Genomic DNA, 12433 nt, shown 5'->3' with positions numbered 1-12433 from the left:
GCAGCAAAATGGCAGATGCGTTTCAATGTAAGTGAGTGTAAAGTCATGCACATTGGGGCAAAAAATCAAAACTTCACATATAGGCTAATGGGTTCCGAGCTGTCTGTGACAGATCAGGAGAGAGAACTTGGAGTGGTGGTGGACAGTTCAATGAAAGTGTCGACTCAATGTGCTGCAGCAGTAAAGAAGGCCAATTCTATGCTTGGGATCATTAGAAAAGGTATTGAGAACAAAACAGCTAATATTATAATGCCATTGTACAAATCGATGGTAAGGCCACACCTGGAGTATTGTGTCCAGTTCTGGTCGCCACATCTCAAAAAGGACATAGTGGAAATGGAAAAGGTGCAAAAGAGAGCGACTAAGATGATTACTGGGCTGGGGCATCTTCCTTATGAAGAAAGGCTACTGCGTTTGGGCCTCTTCAGCCTAGAAAAGAGACACCTGAGGGGGGTGATTATACAAAATTATGCATGGGAAGGATAAAGTGAGAGATGCTCTTTACACTCTCACATAACACCAGAATCATGGGACATCCACTAAAATTGAGTGTTGGGAGGGTTAGGACAGACAAAAGAAAATATTTCTTTACTCAGCGTGTGGTTGGTCTGTGGAACTCCTTGCCACAGGATGTGGCGATGGCATCTGGCCTGGATGCCTTTAAAAGGGGATTGGACAAGTTTCTGGATGAAAAACATTAGGGGTTACAAGCCATGATGTGTATGTGCAACCTCCTGATTTTAGAAATGGGCTATGTCAGAATGCCAGATGCAAGGGAGGGCACCAGGATGCAGGTCTCTTGTTACCTGGTATGCTCCCTGGGGCATTTGTTGGTCTGCTGTGAGATACAGGAAGCTGAACTAGATGGGCCTATGGCCTGATCCAGTGGGGCTGTTCTTATGTTCTTATGTGTTTTTCCTGCTCCATCCTGGTTGTGTCTTCCAGCACCTTCCAGGTGATTTGCACACTTTCAAATCTTCCATTTGAAATAAGCAGCTGGTAGTCAGAACCACACAATTTGTGCTCCCTTTGGTGCTAAGCTCCTGCATAATGAGCTAAGGATTTGACCTAGAGAGCTCCTGAAGAAATCTTCTGATGTTCTTAATCAGCCTAAAAAGCAATGAATCAAAAATGTACAATGTAATTAGTTGGGGAATTTATATGTAGAACAGCAAATGGTGGCAGATAAAGATTTAGGATGGTGGGGCTGAAGATATAAGAGTCAGGTGATGGACAGACAGGTGTTGTAGGTACAGCTAAAGTAATATGTCTGTTATAAACTGACTGGAGGGTGGGTTCTTTTTTTCTTTAGGGCTTATGTTGTAGGGATGCTATTCTAGGTACTCCAGTGGGTCTGGTTTAAGGGCCTGTAGTGCATTTAAATTTATTGCAAGCAAGAAAAAAGGAATGCATTTTAATCCAATTTGTCATAGCTACTTTTCTTTTCTCCCATAATAACAAGAGCTAAGATGTCCTTTGGGAAAATAATCTTATGAGTATTTGGTCTTTGGTCCATCTATCTCAGCATGATTTGTACTGACTGGCAGTAGAGCTCTAGGGTTTGGGGCAGGCTCTTTCTAGCCCTTCCTGAAGATATGGCTAGGGATGTGCTCTTCACATGTGCTCTTCTGCATGTGAAGCATATGTACTGTCACTGAGCAATGCCCTTTGACTTGGTGGAAGCCAGTGGCTTTGTGGTCACCTAGTGCGGGAGGCCAGCACATCACCCCCATGATGGACCTCCTCCCATGCAGCTGACAGGGCAATGCGGTGGGCATGGTGATACACCATTGCCCTGCCCCCGATGGTTTTTTGGCTATACCTTTTGATAGAACAAGGATATTTCAGTGTAGTTTGTTTCATTGCATTCTGCATGAAATTATACATTGATTGAGATAATGGTATTATTCCTACAAACCATGACTTTAGCAATTTTGGTTGTTGGGCTGGCAGAGGAGTTTGGTGTTTGCCTCCCTACCAGCACAGCAAAGTAGCAGCGTAGTGAGGCAGCACAGGAAGCAAGCAGTCCAGAAAGAAGCCACAGACACAGCAGGTTCTTTCAGCAAAGAGGCATGTAAAGAGGAGCAGGCTGAAAAATGGTCATCAGATGAATCCAAGGTCAGGTCCACAACAAGTCCGAATGAACAGCAAGAAAAATCAGCAACGACTCCGACAGCAGTTCCCCTAGGTATCCACCACAAACAACCCACACCTCACTAGGTGAGACAGTCACATTATATGTTGGAGTCTACCAATCACAGTGAGGGTGATTCATAGTCTTATAACTATCTTGTGACTCAGCTCTTTTTTTTTGCTGAGATCACATGACGCCAAATTATTCACACAGGTGCACATCATTCATCATTAACACAGAAGGGTTACAGAGTCTTAGTTCCCAAACCCAGACATCAGGGCTTTTCTTGCATCATCCTGAACTTAAACAATCTTTGTCTTAAATGGGCTCAAGGCCCCACATTGGTCACTAGAGGTGTCACCTTACTGACAGCATTTCATGCTGTGTCATAATAATTGCTCATTGGTTCTTTGAATAATCAGTCTCATTGGTCTGTTTTAACTTAAGGAACTGTATTTTTTTGTTACATAAGACAGTTGCATTTTTGTTTTTTGGCCATAACTTTTGATAGAACGGAGATATTTCACCCCGTTTTCTTCATTGCATTCTGCTGTAAATTATGTATTGAATGGTATATAACATGATGGTATTCCTACAAACCACAATTTTAGCAATTTTGGTCATTAGTGGTGTCAAGCCCCCCATGCACGCCACCCAGTGCAGCCCGCCCCCCCTAGCGACACCACTGGTGGAAGTTCTTCAGATATTTGTTTGCTACTGAGTTGTACAGACTTCCTTTTTCCAAATCTTTTCTTTTTCTGATCGTTTCCACTGGACCAGTGATTTTCAACCTTTGTCATCCCTGATAAGGTGCTAAAATTGTCAAGGCACATGAGCAGTTTTTTGACAACTGATAAATTACACCATGTTGTTGGTGGGGGGCTCACATCCCCCAATGGCCCTACAAATAAATGACCCTCCCCCAAACTCCTGCGGCACACCTGCAGACCATTTGCAGCACACCAGTGCACCATGGCACATTGGTTGAAAATGGCTGCACTGGACCTTGTTACATTCAACTCTGGAGTGTGTGGCAGTTAAGACAATGCCTCTGGACATGTGCAGAGTGTAATGTTTCCTTCTAGTGCAAGAGTTGGCAACCTTTTTGGGCAAAGGGGCTGGATATTTGGTGATGTCATTGCCGAACTAACAAAGCGGCTGCATGTAAATTCTCCCAAGCTGAGTTCAGCACAGACTGGATGACTTTGGGTGGTAGGCTAGATCTGGCCTGCAGGCTTAGGTTGTAAACCTGTTCTAGTCTAGTTGTTCTAGACAGGTTGTCAACCTGTCTCTAGTCTACCCTCTACAGATCTAGGTTTGGAGGCAAGACTTCCAGGTCAGAATATGGGCCTCCGCAAAAATATTTATTCCAACATCTATTTTTGTAGTAACAAGATCAGGGTCAGTGGTTGAATTTGTTTGCTGCACAGCTACTGAAGGCACAGGAGTTCTAGATCTGGAGAAATGCTTGCTGGGAAATTGAAGTAGCTGTTAGAAAACAATGTTGGCAATAGGCTTGCATTTCAGATCATTCGAACCCTCAGCCACATTTTTGTTCTTGAAGAACCTTTCTTGCCACCGGCTAAGGTTGTGTGATGTCACAGGGTTTGGAGGAATGGAGTCACTGGAAAAGAGAAGCATGTGAGCTTCAGGAATGCGAGGGCCAAAGGACATAGAAACCAGTTGCAGTGAATGTTTACTTTCTCTCTCTTTCTCCCCTTCTACAGACATCAGTAATAAAACTCAAGGGCCCAATCTTGTCCATTTTTCAGAATGCCGAAGTCAAAGGATAGAGAGGAAACAATCTCTACTGGCAGTGAATCCAGTGATGAGAACAAGGTATAAGAATGGTATTTGTCTGCAGTGGGAGAATAGAGCTGGTCTTCCTTGCAAGATTGTTGTAAAAATGGTTGTCCTAATGCATACACAATCTTTTGCATTTATACTGCACTTCCGTGTATTCAAATGTTAAGCACATACAAATCTTGCAAAGATGTGGCCATAATAATCTGTTTGGGAGCAACCAGTTTGTTCCTGTGGAAAATGGCATTCTGGATGGAATTGATGTCCCTTGGCCTGGTCCATGGAGGCAATATTTGTTTTTAAATATTTCAGGCATTTAGAACTTTCCTAGATGATATATTTTCCTCTTATTTCAGAAGCATTCCTATGAGCTCAAAGCTGGTATCCTCTTTCTTCCCTTCTCCCTCCCAAGTCTTATGACAATAATGTATGAAAGCGAGTTCAAAATTTGTGTATTGTAAGTTGATCTTGGAGCATGTCGAGTTTCAAAGTTCCCAATGTAGTTGGGAGCCCAAGACCTCCAGGCACCCAAGCTGTATGCAAAATACTGTGGAATGGAGGGGGGGGGCAGCATGTTAGTCATTATAGTTCCTCCTCCTCCTTGGCTTTGAAAGGGAAGAGGGAAATGGAATGGAAAGGAGGTGTGGAAAGTGTGGAAAGGAGGAGAGTGGTGAACTAGAGCAACACAGACTGTCTAGGCTACGGCTCCTTCTTCCTCCACTCTACCCCTTCTGCTCCTTTCCCCTGTTTCACATACTTCCTGACTTCAGAAGGGGTTTCTACAAGTGCATTTTGAGAATGGCTTTGATTTATGTGTCAATTAGTAGACTTGTTTCCCCTGGGGGCTGCAGATAAGAATAGGCCCTCAGTTTGGCTGTACTTGTCGTAAGAGGCTAGATGGGACTCGTCAGCCTGGGAAGGCAGCTCATCTGAGAGAAGGAAAACTCTGATCCCAAACCTCCACTGCCTTGTGGCTACATCCAGTTATGGAAAAGGCTTCAGGAGTCAACCTCGAGGCAAAATCAGGAGCCAGAGTCCCTGAGGCAGTTCATGGCTGAACACAGTCACGTTCTGGCAACTCCTGCAATGCAGCTGGAACCAACCGTATTGGCCTCTGCCTTTCCACTGGACCATTTCAGCGACGTGGAGAGGGGGGATTTGCTGCATGGGTCCCCTATCCTCCATACCTACTTTACCCAGGCTTCGCGCACTGGAGAGGACACTCTGTTCCAGAACCACCATTCAGAGTGTGACACCATAGTCTTCTGAGACTGAAGGATGCCAACAAGTAGTAGACTTGTTAACTCAAGTTTTAGTTATTGGAGAGGGCTGATGTTAATAAATGCAAGATGCAAGTTAAGAGATATCGTTTTTTGGAGACTATGGTAATTCTAAAGTGTTGATGCACTCTTCTTACAAAGAGATAGCAACTTGGCTTTTTGGCCTTTCATTAAGCATGTCTTGCTACTACTTCAGTGACTCAGAAAGGCCTCTGTGTAGCAAATGGAACCAGATCTGTTTTGCTGCTCTTTCTGCCTCCATTCCAGAAGAAGGCAAAAGCAATGTCTTCCAAACCAGAGCTAAGATTGTTACCAAAAAGGCTGCTTTGTTTAGGGGAATTAGTACATTAGCCCTTTGGAAACTCTTAGGATTGCAGGCTGGATAACGAGACAGCGCAGAGCAAAGAAATCCCTTGTTTAGCTTAAAGAGGAGACTGGGAGAAAGGTAACTTTCAATCAAAGGATTATATTTTTATTGCAAAAACACACAAAGATACACATAATACACATGGAGAATTGATAAGTCTAGATTTCTAGTACTTGTGTCTAGTGAACCTAGCTTGTGGTGGCTGCATGTGCTATGTATTTGGGTGCATCCGAAAAGGAATCAGAAACGGATAGGTTGTAGGGAAGTATTTTAGGGGTTCCTTAATCTGCTAAACCCAGTTTGCTAACTAAAGATGGGGAAGAAGGGAGGAATAGATAGGGAAGAAGGGGAAGGGTTTTAGACGCAAGATATATTTACCTGTCCGGGGTGCAGTTGGATGGGAAAGAGTCCTAGGAAGGATTGCTCCCATGGGAGGGCAGTCAGAGAGAGAGAGCATGTGCTCTGAGCTTTCTCTTATAGTCTTGTGTCTGACCTAGAATGACCCAGATGTGTCCTACAGCTGTCCTAGATGCGCATGCTCAGTATACACACAGGTACACGTGTAGTATGTGATGAACCGGAAGGAAATCAGCTTACCAGCCAGGCTGACTTTCTGGGGGAGGGAGGCAATTTGCATAAGGTGCTTAAGAGTGTTAAAGCTACAACAAAAGAACAATAGACTTCATCCTCTAGAGGTGCATGCTTGTTTTGCATAATCAGGAGACACAGTGATTAGGTTATACATTGACCTGCAAGGAAGTGGGGGTTGTGTAATTCATGTGCTTGTAGCTTGGCCATGGCCCTTAGAAACATGTGCTGGGGAGGAGTGGCCTGCTTGCTTGGTCTGTATGATCCAAAATAACATAACCCGATATAAAAATCACAACTTGGAAGGGAAAAGGGGATTTTCACGTAACAAGATGGAAACCAAGCCAGCACTCAGAGTGTCAGCTAGGTCTCAGCCAGGACAGCTGTGAAGAAGACATGTTCCAGGTACTTCTGAGGCTACTTCAGGAGGCCTGCTACCCATTGAGTCTAGATCTGGGCTTCGAAGTTATGGAAGGCCTGAAATAATGACAAACATGCAGATCTGCTGAATAAAGATGGCTGGTGTGGGCTTGTTGCAAGGCCAAACAGCCACTCAAATAAGCAACTCAGAATGACTCGGTACACAAGGATGAAAGTTCACAAGCTTTTATTGAATTGTATACAATTGGTCCACGGGACTCATGTCCAGAGCATGGACAAAGTCCAACCGGTTGGTTTTCCCCACAATCCTTTGTCTGAAAATCCAGACTTCCCATTCGCTGAAGATTTGACATCATAAATGGGGCTTAATTTTAATAGGACATAGATAACATACCATTTACATACAAGATGGAAAATAGGTGGGCAACAAGTGAGCAAAACCATTGATTGGCTCTTATTTACATACAGGTGGGGTTTCATCTCAAAACTTTGCCAAAATTACACAATTTCCAACAATTTTTAAAACCAGTAGGGTTCACTGTAACATCATTTTATCCAACACTGACCCTCACTCACATTTATTAGTCTAATCAGGGACCTCTTTGAGAAAACAAGTTTTCATACTATCCCTATTAAAGAGAACACACAAACATGGGTGTGAAGACCTTAATTTGGCAGAACTTCTTACCCTTTTATTGACTTTTATTCCTTTAAACCTTTCTTAATTAGAATGGCTTTGCTCATGCTACTCATACCTCTTCTCCTGGTTTTAGTATGTTTCTTGTGGGCCCTCTTGCTAACCTGTGTAAACTAGGATCTTTAAACTCCCTTTTAACAATTTTACTATATAATTCTATATAACTATGACTAAGTATTGAGGGCTCTGACCTTTCCTTTTGTAACTGGCTAGCACTTATTAAAGTGTCATAAGGCTTCAGCTAGTTTTGTGGCCTTTCTATATTTTAACACAAAACAACCAAAATTGTACTCTGCATATGTGATTTCAGCAAAAAACTGCCTTTGAGGCAACTCCACACTAACCCCCTTCTCTTATCTTCAGTTACATGCAAACAGAGACACTTTCTTTAAGGTTGGTCCGGTTTATCTTAACTAAATGTTTCTTGGAAGCTAAGCAGGGCCAGGCCTGGTTAGTACTTGGATGGGAGACCACCTGGGAATACCAGATGCTGTAGGCTTATACCATAGTCTTTCGAGACTGAAGGTTGCCAACCATGTTTCTGCAGGTGTCTGCCAAAAAACATCCTTGCCAATACAAGATAAGGATTGTTTGCAGTGTTAAACTAAACTTTCCTAAAATTAAGCAGTTAGGCTTTTTAAGACTTAATTTAATTACTATCATATATATATATATATAGTGGTGCCTTGCAAGACGAATGCCTCGCACACCGAAAAACTCGCAAGACGAAAGTGTTTTTGCGATTTTTTCTGGTGACTTGCAAGAGAAATTTTTCTATGCCGTGCTTTGCAAAACAAATTTTTTCTATGGCCGTGCTTCACAAGACAAATTTTTAAAATTAAAAAGTTGAAGTTTTGTGCTTGAAATTTTTGAAATCCTCTGTACAGTATGTATGCCTTTAAAGAGCACTTAATAAACACTTTGTAAACCAAATTTGACTTTGTTCTGAATTGAGAGTGTTGATGGGGTCTCAGCAGCCCCGTCGTCAAAGAGGCGAAAGAGGCAGTCAACATTACGGTGCAGCGTGCCCTTGCAGTGCCGGATAGAGAAGGAGAAGGGCAGCAGGGCCAGGTACCAGCAGAGCACCCTGTCATTGTGGTCCTTGACCTGATGGATCCACTGGAGGGGCGCGTGGTCCGTCACAAGGATGAAAGGATTAGCGGTCAGGTAATAACGCCAGGCAGTAATGGCCCACTTCACAGCCAATGCTTCCCGTTCTATGGTGGCGTACCGCCGCTCAGCCAGTTGCAGCTTTCGACTGAGATATGCTACAGGTCGCTCTCCATCTGGATACTCCTGTGCCAGGACAGCGCCCAGTCCCGTCGATGAGGCGTCGGCCTGTACGATAAAGGGCCAGCTAAAATCCGGGCTGTGTAGAACTGGGTCACCAAGGAGGGCCTCTCGGAGGTCCTCAAAGGCCCAGTGGGCTCCAGCAGTCCATGGGATCGGGTTCCGCGTGGGTTCCTTTAGCAGATCAGTCAGGGGGCTGGCACGGGAGGCAAAGTGGGGAATGAAACGGCTATAGTATCCAGCGAGTCCAAGAAATTGTCGCAGCTGCCTCCGTGTTCGGGGTGGAGGGTAGGCCTTCAAGGCATCCACCTTCTCAGGTTGGGGCGCGAGCCGGCCTTGTCCCACTACGTGTCCCAGGAAACGGAGAGCTGTTGTTCCTAACAGGCTCTTCTTGGGGTTAGCCCGTAGCCCTGCTTCATGTAGGGCTGCCAGAACCTTGTGGAGATGATCCAAGTGCTCCTCCCAGGTTTTGCTGAAGATCAGGATGTCACCGATGTATGCAACACAAAACGCCTGGCAGGACCTCAACACACGGTCAACCAAACGTTGGAATGTCGCTGCCGCCCCATGAAGTCCGAAAGGCATGACTGTGAAATGAAAGAGCCCCTGGGGGGTGGCAAAGGCGGTCTTCTCCCGGTCCTGGTGTCGGAGAGGTACTTGCCAATATCCTTTTGTAAGGTCCAGGGAGGACAGGTACCGGGCTTCTCCTACCTGGTCCAACAGGACTTCTGCCCGTTGCATGGGGTACACATCAAATTTGGCCTTTTTATTCACCTCACGAAAATCAATGCAGAAACGGACAGTGCCGTCCGGTTTGGGTACCAGCACGATGGGGCTGCGCCATTCACTGTGTGACGGTTCAATCATGCCAAGGTGCAACATGTCCTCCACTTCTTCATTTACCACCTCCCATCGTTTACGCGGAAGCGGTCTCCAGGCAGTCCGGACCACCGCCCCTACCTCTGTCGGTATCTCATGCTGTATGACATGAGTCCGGCCTGGGGTCGTGGAAAACCCCTCGGGGAAGTCATCTAACAGGGCATTCAGCTGAGTCATTTGGTGTTCCGACAAAGTAGCCCCAAATGAGGGCAGTGTCGGCGCAGCCGGGGCTCGAGTATCCCATCTGTACCCCTCCTCTCCGGGGCCTACCAGCAACTCTGCAAATGCGGGCGCTGGGTCAGGAAGGGGATCATGCCATACCTTCAATTGGTTCACGTGTATGACCCGCTTTTGAGAGGGTCACAACCCGCAGCGGACCTCATAAGTACAGGGCCCCACGACCCGGGTGATGGGAAATGGTCCCCTCCAGGGTCCTCCCAGCTGGTTTGGGAAGAGGGACCCGTGTACCAAGACCTGGTCATTGTTCTGGAAGGAACGTACCCGGGCAGTGTGGTCATAGTAGCACTTCTGTTGGTCCTGTTAGAGGTTCTGTTGAGCCAAGGCCTGAGCCGTCTCTAAGGTCTCTCAGAGTCAGGCCATGTACTCCCCTACGGGTAGGGGTGGGGCTGCTGCTGGCGGAGCCCATCCGTCTCGGAGTATCGCCAGCAGGCTGCGGGGCCGACATCCATATAGCAGGTCAAAAGGAGTGAGGCCAGTCGATGCTTGGGGGGTCTCTCGGATTGCGTTCACATACAAGTCCCACCGGGCAGGCCGGTCAAGGGCCCACTTCCGAATCATCGCCTTAAGGGTCTGATTGAAACGTTCCACTAAGCCATCGGTTTGGGGGTGGTAGATGGCCGTGAATTTTTGTTTGATGCCCAAGGTTTGACACAACGCCTTTAGCACCCCTGACGTGAAGGGTCTCCCTCTATCTGTCAGTATCACACTGGGGAGCCCCACCTGGGCAAACAGGTGTATCAGGGCTTTTGCAACCCCAGAGGCCTGCATCCCCCGCAAGGGTACTACCTCAGGATAGCAGGTTGCATAGTCCATCACGACCAATGCATAATGGTGCCCCCTAGCAGTCCTTGGCAGAGGCCCTACAAAGTCCATGGCAATGCGCTCAAATGGTGTTCCAACCACCGGCAAAGGGCACAAGGGGGCCTGGCGTGGTCGTGGAGCGTTTCCCTTCTGGCAAGTAGAGCAGGCGCGGCAGTGGGCCTGGGCATCAGGGACCAAAGAGGGCCAGAAAAAATAGCGCAAAGCCCAGCCCACCGTTTTCTGCGACCCCGGGTGTCCAGCCTAGTCAGCATCATGGGCAAAGTGTAAGACCTGTGGCCTAAACTCACGGGGGACAACCAGCTGTTTGTCAAAGCCGCCTTTTTCTCGGGAAGGTACCACCCGCCTCCCTCTCAATCAGAGGAAAGTGTTCTGCCCTCTGGGGGTCAATTACCTGCCCTTCATTCACGGCGGTATAGTCCCGGAGGTCGGCCAGGGTTGGATCTTCTTCTTGTGCCTGAAATTAATTAAATTTCAATGCATTCCTATGGGAAACTGCACTTCGCAAGATGAAATTTTCACAATATGAAACGACTTGCGGAACAAATTAATTTTGTCTTGCGAGACACCACTGTGTGTGTGTATATATATATATATATATATATATATATATATATATATATATATACACGAGGGTTGCCCAGAAAGTAATGCACCACATTTTTTTTCTCAGCCTACAGTAATGATATGAAAGCCAAACTTTAGATATACATTATTTGAATTTTCAGGAGTGCGCACACAAATTTTTGGTTTCTTCAGACAGATAGCATAGCTGCAGCAGTGTTTCGAAATGGCATCTGTAAGTGATGTACGTTACAAGCAGCGTGTCGTCATTGAATTTCTCACTGCGGAGAAAGAAACTGTTGGGAACATTCACAAACATTTGTGTACAGTTTATGGAGAATCTGCAGTCGACAGAAGTACGGTTAGTTGCTGGGCACAGAGGGTGAGGCCATTAGAAGGCGGTTCAGCAGAGCTCCAAGATTTGCAGCATTCGGGGCGGCCATCCACGGCTGTCACACCTGACAAGACGCACTCATTGATGTGATGCCAAGAGGCAGCACCATTAATACTGAAGCTTATGTGAAGACATTAACCAAACTCAAGAAGCGCTTCCAGCGACTTCGGCGCCATAACAACCCAGGTGAAAGTTTGATTCAACATGATAACGCTCGGCCTCACACAAGTTTGAGGCCTTCGGAACACATCACTAAACAGGGTTGGACTGTGTTACCCCATCCACCCTACAGCCCTGACCTAGCTCCCTCAGACTTCCACTTGTTTGGGCCATTAAAGGATGCCATTCGCGGAAGACATTTTGAGGATGACGAAGAGGTGATTCGCACAGTGCAGAAATGGCTTCGTGACCAGAACAAGGAGTGGTACTGACAGGGCATACATGCCCTTGTGTCTCGCTGGAGGAAGGCCATGGAACTGGACAGAGATTACATGGAAAAATAGGGAGTGTAGAAGAAACATCATTCTTTCTTGTGTGTAAGTTTCATTGTGTTCAATAAATAATTGTTGAAGAAAAAAAATGTGGTGCATTACTTTCTGGGCGACCCTATATATATTCCATATATGTTGGTTATACTTTAGAACAGGGGTGCTCACACTTTTTTGGCTCGAGAGCTACTTTGAAACCCAGCAAGGCCCGGAGATCTACCAGGGGGGAAGGAAGCGTCTGACAGACACCCCCTTTAACGTATGGAGCCCCTGCTGGAGTCTAGTCAGTTTCGTCAGTTTTGTTGCTGCATGCCTGAAGAGCAGCTAAAGTGTCAGTTTCAGTGTCAGTTTAGTGTCAGCTAAATATGTCAGTTTCATCTAGTCACTAGACGAAACTGACATATTAACAGTTTGGAGAGACAGGGTTCCGCGATCTACTCATTTTGCCTCGCGATCTACCGGTAGATCGCGATCCACCTATTGAGCACCCCTGCTTTAGAAGCAAAAAC

This window comes from Tiliqua scincoides, chromosome 8 (genome assembly GCF_035046505.1).
Source record: "Tiliqua scincoides isolate rTilSci1 chromosome 8, rTilSci1.hap2, whole genome shotgun sequence".
Taxonomy (NCBI): domain Eukaryota; kingdom Metazoa; phylum Chordata; class Lepidosauria; order Squamata; family Scincidae; genus Tiliqua; species Tiliqua scincoides.
This window is presented reverse-complemented; position numbering follows the sequence as displayed.